Genomic DNA, 19,053 nt, shown 5'->3' with positions numbered 1-19,053 from the left:
AAACTTGTGCAAAATTCATAACTTACTACACAGTGCAACCCTTTTCAACTCACCATCCTCACTATCCAGGTCATGCACTCTCCGAATGCTACCATTGGAGAGGTGGTACAGGAACCCAAAGACCTCCATTGAGATTTTAAATGGCCCATGAATTCATGAATACTATCTTGTTATTCATCATTTGCACTGCTTTTTGTAACATAGTAATTTTAACGTCTTGCACTGCACTGCTGCCACAAATGATTTTCATGACTATGTCAATAATAAACTGATTCTGACTTTTTTTAAAAACAGCTTGACAAATGAATCTTCAAAGGGAGTGATTCATTCAAGACTTAAAAAAAAACAACTGCACAAAAGATTCCCTTCCCAAATTTACTCAGCCCAATAAAGCTCACAGCTGCTAATGACTCAAACAGAAGATTAAAAATGCCCACCATTTCTCTGCCATAGTTGTTGAGGAAACTAAGCAATTTCAACATCTTTACTGAAATGCTAAGAAACTATGAACAATCTGATGCTGTATTTTATTTAGAGATATATCGTGGAACAGGCCCTTCCGGCCCATCGAACTACACTGCCCAGCAACCCGCCTGATCAAAGGGACAATTTAAAAAGACCAATTAATCTACTAACCAATACGTCTTTGGACTGTGGGAGGAAACCAGAGCACATGGAAGAAATTTGTGTGTTCACGGGGAGAACGTACATTCTCCTTTCATACAGCGTTGGAATTAAACTCTGAACTCTGATGCCATGAGGTGTCATAGCGTGTGCTAACTGCTATGCCCCAGTTTATGACCAGTCGTGCAAAAGTATGGATCAGCAAAGTGCATTTTTGGAGCTGGTCAAAACATCAACTGTTTACTTTTTTCCATGGATACTGTCTGACCTGCTGAGTTTCTCCAGCATTTTGAGTGTTACCAAAGATCTATCATAACAAACTGAAATTAAAGGTAATATTCAGTAGGCTAGTTGCAGAAATTTAAGAAAAGGCTCAGCATAATATTTTTAAAGATTTGTGGTACAGGTATTAAAGCAGCTGCTAATCATGAAGCAGTAGAGAAATTCATGAGTTTGCCAAGATCACTGACAAAAAGCACTGCATCAGTACATATCTATTTATACTGTATACAACCTCCAGATTTGTCTTCTTATAGGAGCCACAAAACAAAGATGCACACTAGAAGCCATTAAAAAAATCCACAAAGACTGTCAAACACCCGGTGTGCAAAAAAACAAATCATGCATATATAAGTAGTAAACAAATAACACACAGAACATGAATCACAGAGTCCCCAAAATGTGATGAACAAATACAAGATAAAGATCTCCACCAGTAGCACATAAATTCATTGTCAGGAATGATGGCAATGCCAAACAGTCACTGGCTGTCCACCTGGGTGGTCAAAGTAGTGATAGTTATTAGAAATATTATTTAAAACACTACCTTCAGGGGATATGTTTAAGCAATATATGTAATGTGAATGGATTTTGTGTTCATACTAGGATCGCCCCAAGGTACCTCATACAAATATTGCAAAATCTGAAAAAAATCCATAACACTTCCACCTCTTAAGTATTTTGGATAAGGGATGCTCAACTTGTACAGGGTTAGTTTGTTTTTTTCCCCTGTGGATCCCTAACTGCCCTCAGGGTGGTGCTAGCGAGCCACACTCAGGTTGGAGGAACAACACCTTATATTCCGTCTGGGTAGCCTCCAGCCTGATGACATGAACACTGACTTCTCCAGCTTCCGTTAATGCCCCACCTCCCCTTCGTACCCCATCCTGTATGTATTTATTTACTCTCTCCCCCCCCCTTTTTTCTCCCTCTGTCCCTCTCACTATAACTCCTTGCCCATCCTCTGGGCTTCCCCCCCACCCGCCTTTCTTTCTCCCTAAGCCGCCCGTCCCATGATCCTCTCCCTTCTCCAGACTCATATCCCTATTGCCAATCAACTTTCCAGCTCTCAAGCTCCATCCCTCCCAGTCTTCTCCTATCATTTACGATCTCCCCCTCTCAAATCTCTTACTATCTCTTCTTTCAGTTAGTCCTGACGAAGGGTCTCGGCCCGAAATGTCGACTGTTCCTCTTCCTATAGATGCTGCCTGGCCTGTTGCGTTCACCAGCATTTTTTGTGTGTGTTGCACAATCTTAAATTATCCATTTGCAAGATACAGAATCAGAATCAGGTTTATTATCACCGGCATGTGACATGAAATTTGTTAACTTAGCAGCAGCAGTTCAACACAATACATAATATAGAAGAGAAAAATATGTACATCAATTATAGTATATGTATGTTGAATAGATTTTAAAAACATGCAAAAAAAAAGAAATACTGTACATTTTAAAAAGTGAGGTAGTGTTCAAGGGTTCAATGTCCATTTAGGAATCAGATGGCAGAGGGGAAGAAACTGTTCCTGAATTGCTGAGTGTGTGCCTTCATCTTCTGTACCTCCTACCTGATGGTAACAGTGAGAAAAGGACATGCCCGGCGTGCTGGATGTCCTTAATAATGAACGCTGCCTTCCTGAGATACTGCTCCCCGAAGATGTCCTGGGTACTTTGTAGGCTAGTACCCAAGATGGAGCTAACTAAATTTACAACCCTCAGCAGCTTCTTTCAGTCCTGTGCAGTAGCCCCACCCTCGCACCCCCATATCAAACAGTGATGCAGCCTGCCGGAATGCTCTCCACAGTACATCTATAGAAGTTTTTGAGTGTATTTGTTGACATGCCAAATCTCTTCAAACTCCTAATGAATTATAGCCACTGCCTTGCTTTCTGTTCCTTTGTCTTGAGCATAGTCAATTCCACAACCATTGTTTTATCAATCCTTCCCACTGTTAGACTCAGTCACGTCCAGAATTGACACCCAGTTAGACTACAGTTTTGCCCAAATCCTTTCCCCTCCCATCCCTCCTCAGTCAGATCCCATTTGCCAGTTTGCAATCTCAGCCTCTGCTCCCATCCTCTGTTTCAGATGCTATTGTTTAACAACCAGAAACATTCCCTTTCCACAACAATATAATTTGACAATGTCTTCAATTCATTTTCAATTTCTTACTTGTGTGTTTGTTCTAAGCTGCAATTTGCCAGTGTCCTATACTTGCCTTTTAAATTCATAGAACAATACAGTGCAGGAACAAACCCTTCAAGGCCCACCTTCTCCACTTTGATAATATCAATCCAGACTAATCCCACCTGCCTGAAGATGGTCCATATCCTTCCATTCCCCACCTGTTCGTAGGTCTGCCTGATTGCCTCTTAAAAACTTTGACATAGGAAGAAACAGTGAGTATAGAGAGCTTGGTAGGAAGTTAAAAAGCAGGACCTCGAGGGTCGTAATCTCAGGATTGCTACCAGTGCCACGTGCCAGTGAGGGTAGGAATAGGATGCTCTGGTGGATGAACACGTGGCTGAGGAACTAGTGTAGGGGGCAGGGTTTCAGATTTCAGGATCACTGGGACCTCTTCTGGGGCAGGTGGGACCTGTACAAGAGAGACGGGTTACACCTGAACTACAAGGGGACCAATATCCTTGCAGGGAGGTTTGTTAGTGCTATTGGGGAGGGCTTAAACTAGATTTGCAGGGGGATGGGAACCAGAGTGCCAGAGCAGATAGTGGAGCGGGGGTGAAAATAAATGATGTTAGAAGTTCATGCAAAGTCACAAATAGAAGGGTTGTGTGGGGTGGTAATAATCTTCTGCAGTGTCTATTTCAATATAAGGAGTATTGTGGGGAAGGCAGACGAGCTGAGGGCATGGATTGTCACATGGAATTACGACATTATAGCCATTAATGAAACTTGGCTACAGGAGGGGCAGGACAGGCAGCTTAATGTTCCAGGGTTCCGATGTTTCAGATGTGATAGAGGCAGAGGAATGAAGGGTGGTGGGGGGGGGGGTGGCATTGCTAGTCAGGGAAAATGTTACAGCAGTACTCAGGCAGGACAGATTAGAGGGCTTGTCTACTGAGGCCATATGGGTAGAGCTGAGAAACAGGAAAGGTATGACCACATTAATGGGGTTGTACTATAGACCACCCAATAGTCAGCGAGACTTGGAGGAGCAAATCTGCAGAGAGATAGCAGACAACTGCAAGAAACTCCCATACTGTTAAAGGTTTAGATGGGTTAGAGTTTGTAAAATGTGTTCAGGAAAATTTTCTAAACACGTGTGTGTGTGTGTGTGTGTGTGTGTGTGTGTGTGTGTGTGTGTGTGTGTGTGTGTGTACGTACACACACACATACACCTAGACAGGATGCAGTATTAGATCTCCTATTAGGAAACGAGTTAGGACAGGTGACGGAAGTGTGTGTAGGGGAACACTTTGGTTCTAGTGATCATAACACCATTAGTTTCAACTTGATCATGGATAAAAATAGATCTGATCCTCGGGTTGAGGTCCTAAACTGGAAAAAGGCCAAATTTGAAGAAATGAGAAAGGATCTAAAAAGCGTGGATTGGAACAGGTTGTTCTCTGGCAAGGATGTAATTGGTAAGTGGGAGGCCTTCAAAGGAGAAATTTTGAGAGTGCAGAGTTTGTATGTTCCTGTCAGGATTAAAGGCAAAGTGAATAAGAATAAGGAACCTTGGTTCTCAAGGGATACTGGAACTCTGATAAAGAAGAGAGAGATATATGACATGTACAGGAAACGGAGCAAATAAGGTGCTTCAGGAGTATTAAAAGTGCAAAAAAAAACTTAAGAAAGAAATCAGGAGGGCTAAAAGACATGAGGTTGCTTTGGCAGTCAAGGTGAAGGATAATCCAAAGAGCTTGTACAGGTATATTAAGAGCAAAAGGATAGTAAGGGATAAAATTGGTCCTCTTGAAGATCAGAGTGGTCAGCTATGTATAGAACCAAAAGAAATGGGGGAGATCTTAAATGGTTTTTTTGCATCTGTATTTAGTAAGGAAACTGGCATGGAGTCTATGGAAATAAGGCAAACAAGTAGTGAGGTCATGGAACCTATACAGATTAAAGAGGAGGAGGTGCTTGCTATCTTGAGGCAAATCAGAGTAGATAAATCCCCAGGACGTGAGAGGGTATTCCCTCAGACCTTGAAGGAGACTAGTGTTGAAATTGCAGGGGCCCTGGAAGATGAAATTAAAATGTCGGTATCTACGGGTGAGGTGCCGGAGGATTAGAGGATAGCTCATGTTGTTCCGTTGTTTAAAAAAGGCTCTAAAAGTAATCTGGGAAATTATAGGCCAGTAAGTCTGACGTCAGTAGTAGGTAAATTATTGGAAGGAATACCAAGAGATAGGATCTACAAGTATTTGGATAGACAGGGACTTGTTAGGGGGAGTCAACATGGCTTTGTGCGTGGTAGATTATGTTTAACCAATCTATTAGAGTTTTTCAAGGAGGTTACCAGGAAAGTGGATGAAGGGAAGGCAGTGGATGTTGTCTACATGGACTTCAGTAAGGCCTTTGACAAGTTCCCGCATGGGAGGTTAGTTAGGAAGATTCAGTCGCTAGGTATACATAGTGAGGTAGAAAATTGGATTAGACATTGGCATCTTTATCAATGATCTGGATGTAATGTGGTAAATTGGATCAGCAAATTTACTGATGATACAAAGATTGGAGTGTAGTGGACAGTGAGGAAGGTTTTCAAAGCTTGCAGAGGGATTTGGACTAGCTGGAAAAATGGACTGAAAAATGGCAGATGGAGTTCAATACAGAGAAATGTGAGGTATTGTACTTTGGAAGAACAAAACAACATAGAACAAACATAGAACATAGAATAGTACAGCACAGTACAGGCCCTTCGGCCCACATTGTTGTGCCGATCCTCAAACCCTGCCTCCCTTATAACACCCCACCTTAAATTCCTCCATACATCTGTCTAGTAGTCTCTTAAACTTCACTAGTGTATCTACCTCCACCACTGACTCAAACAGTGTATTCCACGCACCAACCACTCTCTATGAGTAAAAAAACCTTCTTCTAATATCCCCCTTGAACTTCCCACCCCTTACCTTAAAGCCATGTCCTCTTGTATTGAGCAGTGGTGCCCTGGGGAAGAGGCGCTGGCTATCCACTCTATCTATTCCTCTTATTATCTTACATACCTTTATCATGTCTCCTCTCATCCTCCTCCTCTCCAAAGAGTAAAGTCCAAACTCCCTTAATCTCTGATCATAATCCATACACTCTAAACCAGGCAGCATCCTGGTAAATCTCCTTTGTACCCTTTCCAATGCTTCCACATCCTTCCTATAGTGAGGTGACCAGAACTGGACACATTAGCGTAAGTTAGAGAAGTCAATGTTCATGCCATCAGGTTGGAGGCTACTCGGACTGAATATAAGATGTTGTTCCTCCAATCTGAGTGTGGCTTCATCTTTACAGTAGAGGAGGCCATGGATAGACATGTCAGAATGGGAATGGGATGTGGAATTAAGATGTGTGGCCACTGACTTCTCTAACTTCCACTAGTGCCCCACCTCCCTCTCATACTCCATCCATTATTTATATACACACATTCTTTCTCTCACTCTCCTTTTTCTCCCTCTGTCCCTCTGACTATACCCCTTGCCCATTCTCTGGTTCCCCCCCCCTTCCCCTTCTTCCTGGGCCTCCTGTCCCATGATCCTCTCATATCCCTTTTGCCAATCACCTGTCCAGCTCTTGGCTCCATCCCTCCCCCTCCCATCTTCTCCTATCATTTTGGAACTCCCCCTCCCACTTTCAAATCTCTTACTAGCTCTTCCTTCAGTTAGTCCTGACGAAGGGTCTCGGCCTGAAACGTCGACTGTACCTCTTCCTAGAGATGCTGCCTGTCCTGCTGCGTTCACCAGCAACTTTGATGTGTATTGCTTGAATTTCCAGCATCTGCAGAATTCCTCGTGTTAGCAGAATGTATGCTTTCTTTACTACCCTATCTACTTATGTTATAACATCCAGAGTTATGGACTTGCACTCCACCTGAATATCTTGCCTCTTTCTGTACATTTTCCTTTTACATTTGCGGTGGCACGATAGTGCAGCGGTTAGCACAACACTTTACAGTACCAGCAACCCAGGTTCAATTCCCGCCATTGTCTGTAAGGAGCTTGTATGTTCTCCCTGTGACGGTGTGGGTTTCCTCCGGGTGCTCTGGTTTCTTCCCATGTTCCAAAGACATACTGGATCATTGTAAATGGTCCTGTGTTTCGGCTAGGGTTAAATCAGGGTTTGCTGGGTGGCACAGCTCGTTGTATCTCAATAAATAAATTTGACCTCTCAAAGTATTTGTAGTACTTGCCTGGATGAAACTATCTGTGATTTATTTGCCCAAGTGATCTAAATCCTGCTGAATCTTTTGACATCATCCAAAAATCCCTGAACTCCCAGGTTGTGTATGTCATCTGCAGACTTACTACAATTTCATCCAAATCATATATAGCAGTGTACCCAGCACCCATTCTCGTGGAACACCACTGCTCACAGACCTACGATCATCTGTCATAAATGACCAAGCACATTTTGGAGTGTAGTTTGTGAAAGAATTGCAATCACACCTAATCACGCCTCTCAAACTCTCCTAGCAATGCATACATTGTTATCACTTATATGTTGAAACACACACAAGTTTATCAAAACATAAAGCAAACACTTAACTAACAAGTTTGCTGATTGCTTTAATACATTAACCTCATAGTTGATAAACTGATTGAAAGCATTAGCTGAGTAATGTAATCCAGCAATGCCCAAGAATCAAATTTGTCTTAGCTTTTGTTCTGGGAGTTTGTGAAGGGACAGTGTAGACACAGTATGTTAGGATATTGCAGTTCACTCGATATCCTCAAGTGTGTCTTATTTTAATTTACTTGTACCAGATGAATTATATTATTGAAGATCACTGTAAACCAACCTCCCCTTTAACTTTGTTTTAAAACAGCTGCAAGGATGAACCAGCACTCTGAGCATGAAGTTTTTACACGGTCTGAAAACTCTGCTACACTTAAATGTTTTTTTTTGTAAAATGCCCATCAAACACAAACCACAGCTCAACACAAATAAAATGTTTTTACTAGAAGGTGTCAGGTGTTCAACAGGCTGGTGGTTTATTAACAATGAGCTACTGACTTGCATTGTGTGTGACAATTTGTAAAATGCCTCATCGCCAGATCTCACCAACAGGCACAAAGACCTCGCCTGGCTGGCGGTGAGAGGGGCCCTCCCAGTCAGATCCCTCCTGTACGCCCGGAACGGTTCCTCCACACCCCGTTGCCCACGGGAGGACTGTAATGGGGTGGAGTCGGTGGCACACCTCTTTGCACACTGTGGGTTCGCAAAGAAGGTGTGGAGGAGAATGGAAGGGACGGTACTAAGATTCATGCCCAGCAGCTGCGTTACCAAGGACCCCGTGATCTACGGGCTGTTCCCGGGGACGCATACGGAGATAAACAGCCGGTGCTGCTGGCAGATCATCAATTCGGTGAAAGACACTCTTTGGTCGGCCCGAAACTTGATGGTCTGCCAGCAGATGGAGATGTCCGTGGGAGAATGCTGCCAACTGGCACACTCTCGTCTGCAGGAGTACGTGCTGAGGGATGCACTCAAACTTGGTGCGGCCACCGCGAGGGCCCGGTGGGGAAGGACCACAGTTTAACGTTCATCACCTGTGGGATGGGGAGGGGTTGGGTGGGGAGGTGTTAATTTGGGAAAGTATTAGAGCCATTGCTTGACTTTATTGTTGAAAATTTTGATTGTTAATAAGTCTTAACTCTTGACCAAGGGTTGAGAGTAAACGCATGATTTACTGTAAACATCTTTCATTTGTAAATGAACAGAGAGTCAACGCAAAATTTTTATTGTTAATAACTGTATTGAATAAGGACTCACAGTCAACGAATGGTTTTCTTTTCTTGTATGTAATTATTTTTATTTTGTAATATTTCTGAATAAAGTATTTTTGGGAAAAAAAATTTGTAACAGTGTTGTAACTTAGAACATCAACATGTAAATATGTTGATGCTCTAAAATGTTACAAAGTAAAGGTTGTAGCACATTTATTTAGACAATTTATGAATTATAATCATTAACACATAATTACAAGCTATTTCACATTAACAGATTTCAAAAATTATATTATTCGCATAATTTCAAAATTATATTATATGAAAGAGAACAGTTGTGCAGAAACAAAGGCTATGTGCATGGATGAGGGAAGTGTCATGAACTCTCGGTTCCATCTGATCCTCTTGCACTTCACTGTTGACACCCTCCAAAAGTCATAGAACACTACAACAAAGAAATATGCCCATCAATGCATCCAATCTATACCAAATCACTAATATAGCTTGTCCCATCAACCTGCACTGGGACCACAGCCCTCCATAGCCCTCTCATTCACGTACCTATTCAAATTTCTCTTAAATGCGAAGAAATTTCTTTAGCCAAAGGGTGATGAATTTGTGGAATTTGTTGCCACATGCAGCTGTGGAGGCCAGGTCACTGGGTGTATTTAAAGCAGAGAATGACAGGTACTTGATTGGACATGGCATCAACGGTTACTGGGTGAAGGCCGGGAACTGGGGTTGGGGAGGAGATTTCAAAAAAAGGAACAGCCATGATTGAATGGTGGAGCAGACTCCATGGGCCAGATTGCCTACTTTGCTCCTATGTCTTATGGTCTAAATGTTGAAATTCACCCCACATCCACCATTCGTAATGGAAGCTCATTCCACATTCTCAACATATAAGATTCAAAATATGATATAGGAACAGAATTAGGCCATTTAGCCTATCATGGCTGCTCCATTTTTCCTCTCACCCCAATCGCCTGCCTTCTCCCCATATCCCTTCATGTCCTTACCGATCAAGAATCCATCAACCTCTCCCTTAAATATACGTAAAGACCATCTCCACAGCTGCTTGTGGCAACCAAATTCCACAGATTCACCACTCTCTGGCTAAAGTAATCCCTCCCTATCTCTGTTCTGCAAGGACGTCCCTGTATTCTGAGACTGTGTCCTCTGGTCTTAGACTCTCCCACCAAAGGAAACATCCTCTCTGCATCCACTCTATCAAGGCCTTTCACTATTCCATAGGTTTCAATTAGGTCACCCCCTCGTTCTTCTGAATTCCAGTGAATACAGGCCCAGAGCCACTAAACACTGCTCATATGACAAGCCATTAAATCCAGGAATCCTTTTCCAAACCTCCTCTGAACCCTCTCCAGTTTCAGCACATCCTTTCTAAGACAGGGGTCCCAAATCTGCTCAGAATACTCCAAGTGAGGCCTCACTTTATAAAGTTTCAACATAACATCCTTGCTTTTATATTCTAGTCCTCTTGAAATGAATGCTGACATTGCATTTGCCTTCCTCGCCATGGACTCAACCTGCAAATTAACCTTTAAGGAGCCCTGCACAAAGACTCCCAAGTCCCTTTGCACCTCAGTTTTGTTGTATTTTCTGTACATTTAGAAAATAGTCGACCCTTTCATTTCTTCTACTAAAGTGCACAACCATACACTTCCCAGCACCGTATTCCATCTGCCATTTCTTTGCCCATTCTCTTAATTTATTGAAGTCTGTCTGTAGCCTCTCTACTTCCTCAAAACTACCTGCTCCTCCACCTTTCTTCAAATTGTCTGCAAAGTTTGCAACAAAGCCATCAATTTCTTCACCCAAATCACTGACATAACCCAAGAAGGATCGGTCCCAACACCGAGCCCTGTAGAACATCACTAGTCACTGGCAGCCAAGAGAAAAGGCTCCCTTTATTTCCACTCTTTGCCTCCTGCCAATCAGCCACTGCTTTATCCGTGCCAGAATCTTTCCTGTAATACCTTGGGGTCGTAGCTTGTTAAGCAGCCTCTGAGAGAAGAACAAAATATATACAGTGGCATGCAAAAATTTGGGCACCCCGGTCAAAATTTCTGTTACTGTGAGTAGTTAAGTGAGTAGAAGATGAACTGATCTCCAAAAGTCAAAGTTAAAGATGAAACATTCTTTTCAACATTTTAAGCAAGATTTGTGTATTATTTTTGTTTTGTACAATTTTAAAGTGAAAAAAAAGGAAAGGAGCACCATGCAAAAGTTTGGGCACCCCAAGAGATTTGAGCTCTCAGATAACTTTTACCGAGGTCTCAGACCTTAATTTGCTTGTTAGGGCTATGGCTTGTTCACAATCATCATTAGGAAAGGCCAGGTGATGAAAATTTCATAGCTTCATAAATACACTGACTCCTCAAATCTTGTCCCAACAATCAGCAGCCATGGGCTCCTCTAAACAGCTGCCTAGCACTCTGAAAATTAAAATAAATGATGCCCACAAAGTAGGAGAAGGCTATAAGAAGATAGCAAAGCATTTTCAGGTAGCTGTTTCCTCGGTTCGTAATGTAATTAAGAAATGGCAGTTAACAGGAACGGTGGAGGTCAAGTTGAGGTCTGGAAGACCAAGAAAACTTTCCAAGAGAACTGCTCATAGGATTGCTAGAAAGGCAAATCAAAATCCCCGTGTGACTGCAAAAGACCTTCAGGAAGATTTAGCAGACTCTGGAATGGTGGTGCACTGTTCTACTGTGCAGCGACACCTGCACAAATATGACCTTCATGGAAGAGTCATCAGAAGAAAACCTTTCCTGCGTCCTCACCACAAAATTCAGCGTCAGAAGTTTGTAAAGGAACATCTAAACAAGCCTGATGCATTTTGGAAACAAATCCTGTGGACTGATGAAGTTAAAATAGAACTTTCTGGCCGCAATGAGCAAAGGTATGTTTGGAGAAAAAAGGGTGCAGAATTTCACTAAAGAACACCTCTCCAACTGTTAAGCACAGGGATAGATCAATCATGCTTTGGGCTTGTGTTGCAACCAGTGGCATGGGAAACATTTAACTGATAGAGGGAAGGATGAATTCAATTAAATACCAGCAAATTCTGAAAGCAAACATCACACTGTCTGTAAAAAAAAAGCAGCTGAAGTTGAAAAGAAGATGGCTTCTACAACAGGATAATAAGACCATAAGACAAAGGAGCAGTATGCCATTCGGCCCATCAAGTCTGCTCCGCCATTTTATCATGAGCGGATCCATTTTATCTTATTTAGTCCCACTGCCCCGCCTTCTCACCATAACCTTTGATGCCCTGGCTACTCAGATACCTATCAATCTCTGCCTTAAATACGCCCAATGACTTGGCTTCCACTGCTGCCCGTGGCAACAAATTCCATAGATTCACCACCCTCTGACTAAAAAAAATTGCTTCGCATTTCTGTTCTGAAAGGGCGCCCTTCAATCCTGAAGTCATGCCCTCTCATACTAGACTCCCCCATCATGGGAAACAACTTTGCCACATCCACTCTGTCCATGCCTTTTAACATTCGAAATGTTTCTATGAGGTCTCCCCTCATTCTTCTAAACTCCAAGGAATACAGTCCAAGAGCGGACAAACGTTCCTCATATGTTAACCCTCTCATTCCCAGAATCATTCTCGTGGATCTTCTCTGTACCCTCTCCAACGTCAGCACATCCTTTCTTAAATAAGGAGACCAAAACTGCCCACAGTACTCCAAGTGAGGTCTCACCAGCGCCTTATAGAGCCTCAACATCACATCCCTGATCCTATACTCTATTCCTCTAGAAATGAATGCCAACATTGCATTCGCCTTCTTCACTACCGACTCAACCTGGAGGTTAACTTCAAGGGAATCCTGTACGAGGACTCCCAAGTCCCGTTGCATCTCAGAACTTTGAATTCTTTCCCCATTTAAATAATAGTCTGCCCGTCTATTTTTTCTGCCAAAGTGCATAACCATACACTTTCCAACATTGTACTTCATTTGCCACTTCTCTGCCCATTCTTCCAATCTATCCAAGTCTCTCTGCAGACTCTCCGTTTCCTCAGCACTACCGGCCCCTCCACCTATCTTCGTATCGTCAGCAAACTTAGCCACAAAGCCATCTATTCCATAATCCAGATCGTTGATGTACAATGTAAAGAAGCGGCCCCAACACTGATCCCTGTGGAACACCACTGGTAACCGGCAGCCAACCAGAATAGGATCCCTTTATTCCCACTCTCTGTTTCCTGCCAATCAGCCAACGCTCTATCCACGTACGTAACTTTCCTGTAATTCCATGGGCTCTTATCTTATTAAGTAGCCTCATGTGTGGCACCTTGTCAAACGCCTTCTGAAAATCCAAATATACAACATCCACTGCATCTCCCTTGTCTAGCCTACTGGTAATTTCCTCAAAAAATTGTAATAGGTTTGTCAGGCAGGATTTTCCTTTAAGGAATCCATGTTGAGTTCTGCCTATCTTGTCATATGCCTCCAGGTACTCTGTAACCTCATCCTTGACAATCGACTCCAACAACTTCCCAACCACCGACGTCAAGCTAACAGGTCTATAATTTCCTTTTTGTTTCCTTGCCCCCTTCTTAAATAGCAGAGTGACATTTGCAATCTTCCAGTCTTCCGGAACCATGCCAGAATCTATCGACTTTTGAAAGATCATCGCTAATGCCTCCGCAATCTCCACATAATGATCCTAAACACACCTCAAAATCCACAATGGACACCTCAAGAGGTGCAAGCTGAAGGTTTTGCCATGGCCCTCACAGTTCCCCGATCTAAACATCATCAAGAATCTGTGGATAGACCTCAAAAGAGCAGTGCATGCAAGACGGCCCAAGAATCTCACAGAACTAGAAGCTTTTTGCAAGGAAGAATGGGCGAAAATCCCCCAAACAAGACTCTTAGCTGGCTACAGAAAGCATTTACTTGCCAAAGGGGGTGTTACTAAGTACTGACCATGCAGGGTGCCTAAACTTTTGCTTCGGGCGCTTTTCCCTATTTGTTCTTTTGAAACTGTAAAAGATGGAAATAAAAAAATAATCTTGCTTAAAATATTAAAGAAATGTGTCATCTTTAACCTTATGCCTTTTGGAAATCAGGTCATCTTTTACTCACTTAGCTATTCACAGTAACAGAAATTTTGACCGTGGGGGTGGGGGTGGTGTGTGTGTGTGTGTGTGTGTGTGTGTGTACGTGTACGTGTACGTGTACGTGTGTGTACGTGTACGTGTGTACGTGTACGTGTGTGTGCACACACACAATTTAGATCCAAGGAAGAAACACTCAAATCACAGAAAATAAGCCGGTCTTTCTGTTTTCTTTCTCTGCCTGGTATCTCTGGCATTTCCTCTCACCAATACTGTTGACAAACTGTGTGTACATCAGAGTGAGCCCCCAGCCCAATAAACCACAGTGATTCATGCCAATGTCAATAGTGCAGAAAATGATTTGCAAAGCTACAAAACATTAATTCCAGAAAGACTAAAAATATTAACTTCAGTGAAAAAATTTTCACTGGATTTCTAAGTGAAACCAGGCCTGAAATACCAAACTAAACATACACCTGTCTAATACTGGCTTCTTAGTTCTACAACCTGTATTATTATGCAAATCTATTTCAAAGAAAATCTTCAATCACTTACAAACTTACACACATGGAGGAAAATGGGCGACTACAGAAACAAAAAATAACTCACCTTAATTCAGTTTTCCTGGAAATATATCTTGTCCAAAGTGCATTTATATTTAATCCGAACCAGATTGCTACAGCTTCTGTCTTCAATACTATAATTTCAAGCAAACTCATCTCCAAACTTCTAGACCTGGGACTCAACCCTCCCTTTTGCAACTGAATTCTTGACCACCTGACCAACAGACCGTAATTAGTAGGCAGCAACATCTCCACCAAGATTATTCTCAATACTGGTGCTCCACAAGGTTTTGCCCTGCGCCTCCTGCTCTACACCTTGTACCTCAGCAAAATTCTGTTTTTGAATTTCATCTACAAGTTTGCAGATGCTACCACTGTGGGACAAGATCTCAAATGAGTCAAGAGTCCAGAAAGGAGACAGAGAGCCTAGTGATGTGTCATGAAAACCTTTTTCTCAATGTCAGCAAAGCCAGAGAGCTGGTCATTGATTTCAGGAAGTGGGGTGGTATACACAGGCCTGTTTACATCAACAGTGTTGAGAACTTCAAGTTCCTAAGAGTGAACATCATCAATATCCTGCCCTGATCCAATCATGTTACTGCCATGGCCAGCAAACTTCACCAACACCTCTACTTCCTTGAGTTTAAAGAAATTTGTCAAGCGTCCTTTGAACCTCACCAACTTTTACTGATGCACCTTAGAAAGCATCCTATCCAAATGTATCACAGCTTAGTATGGCAACTGGTCTGCCAGTAAATGTAAGATGCTGCAGGATTCTGGACACACCACATCACAGACGTCAGCCACCCTTCTATTGACTCTGTCTATACTTATCATTTCATCAGTAAAGCAGCCAGCATAATCAAAGACCCCATCCACCCCAAACTTTTTCTCTTTCCCCATTCAACCAGGCAAAAGATCCAAAAGCCTAAAAGCACATACCACCAGGCTCAAAGACAGTTTCTACCCCACTATCAGTATTGAGAGGTTCTCTAGGATGATAAGACAGGCTCTTGATCTCACAATCTACCCCAGTATGACCTTGCACCTATCAACCTACACTGTATTTTATGGCAGGAGGGCTGCATGGGCTCAGCTGTGGCACAAACCAGGCTCTCATTCATGCCTTGGGATTGCCTGTTGCAGCCACCGAGAAAAGAGATGTTAGAGCTGGCTGTGCGCCACTGGATTCCATGCAGGGTTGGAGGCTGACCCCTCCCATTGGTAGTGCCCAGTGTTTCCTCTGTGAGATACAAGCTGGATTGTGTTTGTCTGTGGCTGTATTGCATGACTAAGTGATGGCAGATTGGGGGCGAGGTTACTTTGCAGCTGATTAACCCACAAGCCATCCCCATGACCCAACAAATTGGGTGGTGGTCAAATCCCCTTGCCCGTCAATTTCAGTACACACTGTGCAGTGGCCTTTCCCAAACTGAATAAAAGACTGGATTTAATTTCCACAAGCTCAAGTAATTATTGATTACAATAGACCAATATGGCAATTTGAAACAGAACAAATCTATTCCATTATTGAAACCTGTAAGTTAACAGTAATTTTAATTATACGGTGGATACATCTAATTGTCCCGTGATTAGGTTAGGATTAAATTGGGGTTGTTGGGCGGTGCAGCTTGCAGGGCTGGAAAAGCTGATTCCACACTGTATCAATAAATAAAAATAAATTTTTGACTGCAGTTGTCAATTGCAATGGGACAGCATAGGAGGACAGCTTAGATCAATGTGGTTTTCTGGACTAATTTGTGAGCTAAGGAAATCATCTGAACAGTTGCAGGGAACAATCTGCTCCAGTTGGCAAGAACCGTGGAAATCAAGCAACTTATAGGACAAGCTAATATATTTTGTGTTTTTGTGCCAGTGCATAGGTTTTTGTGCCAGTGCATAGGTTCTCAGAGTCTCAGCAAGCTTAGATGTGGTTTCCTGCTGACAGGATGATATACTGCTGTCTTTAACACAGCAAGAAACAGGTGCTTTCAACCAAATACTGTCAAAGAACCATAGCAGAAATAAATAGAGCACTCCAAATAGAATTTTTAAAATTTATTTTATTTATTGATACAGTGTGGAATCAGCCCTCCCAGCCCTTCACTGCCCAACAACCCCAGTTTAACCCTAACCTAATCATGGGACACTTTATAATGACTAATTAACCTACCCAGTACGTCTCTGGACTGTGGGAGAAAACCAGATGACCTGGGGAAAACCACATATTCCACGGGGAGGACTTTCCTTACAGAGGACAATTGGATTGAACTCCAAAATCTGACACCCCAAGCTGTAATAGCGTCACTCTAAGGTGCACAAAATGACATTGCACACAAACGTAACGAGCAGGTCATTGTGCTGTTTCTATGATTATGCCTGATTTACCTCAGCTTTAATTTCCCTAGTATCCAAACATCTAAGCAGCATTTGCCTTGAATATGACCTTGTCGCCACATCCCTTTTAAGATAGAAAATTAGGTGAACAAAGTTCTCATGTCAGCCTAAATGGTCCTTAACCATTTTAAGACTTGAGCAGGCTGACCAACTCACTTTAACTTAAATGGACCAAGCCGGAGGTTATGTGGCTCACTTCTCAGCTCCTCACTAAAGGCATCAGACTATAGTGTGACCGATGTGCTTCCCAACCTGGATGAATGCAGCTACAAAAACATTCAAGAATCTTAGCAAGACCCTTTGAGTGATCCCACCTCTTTCGATGTACCAAGCATTCATCTTCTTACTGTTGGCAGAATACACTATAGCAGCTTAACAAGGCTTCTTTGGTCATATACTCTCTTCATTTGGACATGCACTTTCGTTGTTGTGACTGGTTCAAAGTTATAGAGAAAGGTTGAATAGGTCAGGATTTGATTTCCTACAGGGGAGATTTGATAGAGGCATACAAAATTACAATAGGTATAGATGGGAGTAAATGCAAACAGGCTTTTTCCACTGAGGTTGGGCAAGTCTAGAACCAGAGGTCATGGTTTAAGGGTGAAAGGTGAAATGTTTAAGTGCAACCTGATGGAGAAACATCTTCAGTCAGAGGGTGGAACCACCTGCCAGTGGAAGGGGTGGATGTCGGTTTGATTGCAGCATTTAAGAGAAATGTAGATAGAAGAGTGTAATATGGATGGGAGGGTATGGAGGGCCATGGCCCAGGTTGATAGGACTAGGCAGATTAGTAGCTCGGCATTGGCTAGATGGGCCAAACGGCCTGATTCTGTGCAGTAGTGTTCTATAACTGCTTCTAGAAATTGTAGAAAAATATCATTAGTCTTGACAGTGTAGGTATAGGGACAAGAATGTTTTAACAGCATCGCCCCTCAATCTTCTAAATCTCTTGGGTATAGACCCAGACTGCATATTCTGCCTAATGGGGGAAAGAGAGAGAGAAGAAGAATGAATGTGAGGTGGGTGGGGTCTTTGATTATACAGGCTGTTTGACTGAGGCAGTGAGAAGTAGTATCCACAGAAAATTGCCTCCACTCAATGATGTGCTAAGCTGTGTCCACAACTCTTTGTATTTTCTTACAGTCTCGTGCAGAGCAGTTGTCCTGCCATACCATGATGTATCTGAGTAAGATGCTTTCTACAGTGCATCGGTAAAAATTGGTAATGGTTGACAAGAACCATATAACATATAAACATATAACAATTACAGCACGGAAACAGGCCATCTCAGCCCTTCTAGTCCGTGCCGAACTCTTACTCTCACCTAGTCCCACCGACCTGCACTCAGCCCGAAACTCTCCATTCCTTTTCTCTCCATATATCTATCCAATTTAACTTTAAACGACAACATCGAACCTGCCCCAACCACTTCTGCTGGAAGCTCGTTCCACACAGCTACCACTCAGAGTAAAGAAGCTGCCCCTCATGTTACCCCTAAACTTTTGTCCTTTAACTCTCAACTCATGTCCTCTTGTTTGAATCTCCCCGACTCTCAATGGAAAAAGCCTATCCACGTCAACTCTGTATCCCCCTCATAATTTTAAATACCTCTATCAAGTCCCCCCTCAACCTTCTACCCTCCAAAGAATAAAGACCCAACTTGTTCAACCTTTCTCTGTAACTTAGATGAAACCCAGATAACATTCTAGTAAATCTTCTCTGTACTCTCTCTATTTTGTTGACATCTTTCCTATAATTCAGTGACCAAAAATGTACACAATACTCCAAATTTGGCTTCACCAATGCCTTGTACAATTTCAACATTACATCCCAACTCCTATCCTCAATACTCTGATTTATAAAAGCCAGCATAGTAAAAGCTTTCTTCACCACCCTATCCATATGAGAATCCACCTTCAGGGAACTATGCACCATTATTCCTAGATCCCTCTGTTCTACTGCATTCTTCAATGCCCTACCATTTACCAAACAGAACTTGCCAAATTTCTTTAGTTTCCTAAAGTTTTTATTTTTAAAAGATTACTGTGTTAATCAAAACAAAGCTAAAAATAGCTTTGTTTTGATTGATTGGTTTGGAAAATAATTCCGGGCAAACCCTTCACTGGAAATTGAAACAGTTTTAAAAAGGTTTCAAATCCCTGAAGCACTAAGCAGGCACCACTGCACAGATCAAAGCCAC

At 42.4% G+C, this 19,053-nt stretch overlaps 1 protein-coding gene across 1 annotated transcript in view; it reads right to left on the bottom strand.

Annotated features, from left to right (window-relative positions):
* The window catches only part of adcy9 (adenylate cyclase 9), a 131,297-nt gene that overhangs the window by 70,115 nt on the left and 42,129 nt on the right, over window positions 1-19,053 (bottom strand). The gene's annotated exons all lie outside the window — the stretch shown is intronic.

This window comes from Mobula hypostoma, chromosome 9 (assembly GCF_963921235.1).
Source record: "Mobula hypostoma chromosome 9, sMobHyp1.1, whole genome shotgun sequence".
NCBI classification, from domain to species: domain Eukaryota; kingdom Metazoa; phylum Chordata; class Chondrichthyes; order Myliobatiformes; family Myliobatidae; genus Mobula; species Mobula hypostoma.
Note: the sequence above shows the minus strand (reverse complement) of the source record. Positions and strands in the feature narration are given on the sequence as shown.